The sequence below is a fragment of the Pinus tabuliformis genome, chromosome X (assembly GCF_031772625.1).
Source record: "Pinus tabuliformis cultivar Carrire ecotype Pingquan chromosome X, CPIR1, whole genome shotgun sequence".
Taxonomy (NCBI): domain Eukaryota; kingdom Viridiplantae; phylum Streptophyta; class Pinopsida; order Pinales; family Pinaceae; genus Pinus; species Pinus tabuliformis.
Window position 1 is genome coordinate 685,356,470 of NC_142308.1, and position 3,780 is coordinate 685,360,249.

Sequence of the window (3,780 nt, forward strand, 5' to 3'; positions counted from 1 at the left end):
TCTCTAATTAATTACCCAATTTTATATTCACATCACATTCCCAAATGTCCTCTCATGTTTACTTGGGAGAAGAGAAGTCAAATGTAAGGATGAGGGAGAAGTTATGACATTAATGAGAGGTGGTTGAGGTGGAGAAGAGAAGGGGGCATAAAAGGGGAAGGATGAGGGGAGGAAGGGGGATGCTAGGTCTTGCTTTTGGTTTTGGTTTGGCTGTGGTTTTGGAGGAATTGTTTGAGAGAGAGGAGGGGAGGATTACTCATCTTGGACACACTACATCTGGTTGGACTTGGTCTCGGAGGGCCAGGAAACTTGTGGAGGTTTTCGGGGCTAGGAGTTTCTTCCTAGTTGGCTGGGAGGTAAATCCAGTCGGTAGTCAAGAGGAACGTTCCAGCAGGAGCAGCAGCTCAAGGGCATCTACACCGAGCTATCGGTATATGTATTCCTCTATGCATAGATTACTCATGTAAGTGATTGAAATGAAATGTTTACTATTTAAATTGTAGGAATTAGATTTTAAATGGTAAATTATTATCGTTTAAATGTCTTGTCAGAAAATAAATTATTGCCTTTTTATTGCATTTAAAATTAGAGAATATAAGTCTGGTAGAGGACCCTAGGAGGGGACCTTACACGTGGTATTAGAGCGGGTTCGAAATCTGGACCCAAGACCCACTAGACACGAATCTCCACTAATTTTTTTATAAAAATATGTGGAACTAATTTCTCCACCTTACTCTCAATAAGTCACTGTTTCAATATATTCAATGCATTGGCTTCTCATGGTCTTCTATCCTTAACTACCAATTTAACAAAATCAATTATTTAGAAAAGACTCGTTCCATTTTAAACGACAATAGTTACAATGTTGACTGCCTAAAACATTCAAATATGGATATTCAACTAGCGCATATGGCACACAGTCTCTACAAAATATGAAGCATTACTAATTATACCAGAAAAACAAATATAAAGCTAGAAAACTTGCAAAGATGCTTCTTACAGAAAGATAGCTTCCGAAACTTATTATTACAGTGAAATTTGTCTTTAAGTTTTCAATGTGTGTTTCTCGGTAGCATAAGTTCCCCTAAGTTGCTTTTCTCAATCTTGAACTGTACATTTTTCCATCACATCAACCATGTTATTTGAAGGTTCATCCATATCAGTAAATGCGGGTGCAACAATTTTCTGGCTAGAATCAATTTCTGTGACTAGAATATTTCTTTGAGACTCAGCAGATAGACCTTCTGGCGGCTGTAAAACTGAGGAAGTCTTGGGAGCAGTTAAAGACTGAACATTGTCTTCTATAACATGACTTGTAATCTTTGATATTCTGGTGAGAGATGAAATTCTTCTAGAGTTGCTTCTCCAAAATGACACACGGGAGCTGCAGGGGCATCTTTTACTTGCTGAGATCCTTGGTCCAGCTCAATTGTTGATAATTATTTGGAAGCATGGATTAGTTGTAACCGGTAATATGTCTCTGGCCACCGGAAAACTTTCCACAACAGTACTATTTCCTCAGACTGGTCATGGTCATACCAAACCCAGAACCTACACCTACAACCCCAAGCATCATGTCGCCTTCTTTAGGCATCGAAGACATGGGCATCAAAGTGAAATGCTTGCTCTTTACCTTCCCGAAAACAAAGTATGATATCTCCTGAAAGCACTGCTACATGTTCAGAAGCTTCGCAAGGAAGTGAATGTTGTCTCACACACTTTTTCACTTTGACCCATTCATCTTCCTCTGCTCCAAATCTAGCAAACCTTACCCGAACTTCCATGCCCCATCTCTTGAGGATTTTGCCTAAAACTTCATTTCTGAAGCATCTTGGTCCATTATTCCTAATGAAACAACTACAAAATTGGTCACAACTCTCTTTTCTCTTGAATCATCAAGATGTGAAGCGATTGTCTTCCTGGAACCTTGGCACCATTTGTTTTTGTGCATACTTCCTATTCTGAAACCAAGTCCATACCTGCTTCCATTGCACAAGAGTTTTCCAGCCCTTTCTGGTGCTGCACTGAACTTCTTTGCAAGTGATGACAGTCGTCCACGAAACCCCATCTGGTTCGGGCATTTCCCAAAATAGCCTTAAGGCTTCATCAATATAACCATTATGTGCATACCCTGTAATCATTGCAGTCATCGCAACGACACTTCATTTAGGAAATTTGTCAAACACATTGTGTGCATCCTCCACTCTCCCGCATTTCACATACATATCAACAAGTGCACAACCAACGAACAAATTAGTCTCACATCCAAATACGATTATATCTTGATGAATCTCCTTGCCAATTTCCAGAGCTCCTAAATTTGCACAAGCCAGGAGAACACTAGAAAATGTGAACTTATTCAGATGGACACATGTTGTTTGCATTTCATAATACAATGCCAAAGCAGTATCATTACACCCATACCTTGCATAAGCCTCAATTATGGTAGTCCACGAAACTATGTTTTGTTTAGGCATTTTTTCCATAGCCCGACGAGCCTCTACGAGATCCCATCCCCCCCGCAACTTGGCATACAAGCTCACCAACTTGTTGACCGTGGAGAAGTGTGGTTTAAATCCCGTTTGAATCATGTGGCCATGGACCAATTTACTCAGTGTTACAGATTGCTCATTAAGGCACACTACAAGAGAGATGTATAAGTAGATTTCTGTACACAAATGCCTTCATTATCCATATGACTTAAAATTCCAAGCACATGTTTCAGCTGGCTCAGAGTTTAAGCTTCATATCTTGACCATGTCTGTATTTACACTCAGGCAGACTAATGTTTATTCCTATTTCCACATTCTTAAACTCCATATAATGGGTTAAAATGTTGTTTGAAACGAAAATAGCTTGTTACAATGTATATTTACAGCTATGATACATTTACTATGTCCTATTGTATTTCTATCTACCAAAAAGAAAAATATTATGTAGTTCTAGACTCGACAGTCATGATTATTTTAAAATATTAGATTGGTTTAACATCTAGGCATCATTCAAATTTAAAACCCTACATTTTATTAATATGAAAACCTTTATTTATTTTTCCATCAACCCTAATGTGGAAACAGACAATGAGTCTAGAATCTCAGAAGTTACGGATGGACTCGCTAATTTGGGTTCTTTTCTATTCCCAATTACCATAATCGATTAGAAGTTGAGGGATTTTCCGAAGCTTTAACAACTTTTGGATGATGAAAAATGGAGAGAAAATGAAATTATGGACTGATATAAGGATATATTTTGGAAATGAGTAATGTGCCAGCGATCCATTAGTCCTCTCTCTTGGTCACCATAGTGCAAAAGGTGGGAGAAAAGCATATTATTTGAACTGCAATTGTCTACGAAAAACGTTAAAAATGGAGAGGACAATTGATGGGCCTTAAACTTGCACCTCGTTTCCTGGAACCCTCTCTATTGACCACCGCCCTGTTGCTTCAAATTATTGATATACGATGCTAGGAAAGATATTGAAATATGATTTATCTGATTCAGTTATCTAAAACAACTTTTTTGGTGTCTACTTTATATTTGTATCCAAGAGAATGAATCAAAAGTGCTTCGAAATAAAACAATTTGATTACGATATCATAGAAACCATCTTCCATATTCTATCTTACTTTACTATGTAACCTTTGCACACTCTTTCTACATTAGCTTTCAAGACTATCTGATACAAATCTAAAATTGATTCATAGTAGAAGCTTACCTACCATTTTCATAAATTTTGGCTTTAAAATTTTCTTAAACTTTCCTATCACCTGCCTTCAATCT

The 3,780-nt window shown here is 37.7% G+C and overlaps 1 pseudogene; it reads right to left on the reverse strand.

Annotated features, from left to right (window-relative positions):
• Positions 1-1,098: 1,098 nt before the first annotated feature.
• Positions 1,099-2,068, reverse strand: LOC149141835 (protein SAWADEE HOMEODOMAIN HOMOLOG 2 pseudogene; annotated as a pseudogene).
• Between the last annotated feature and the right edge of the window lie 1,712 nt (positions 2,069-3,780).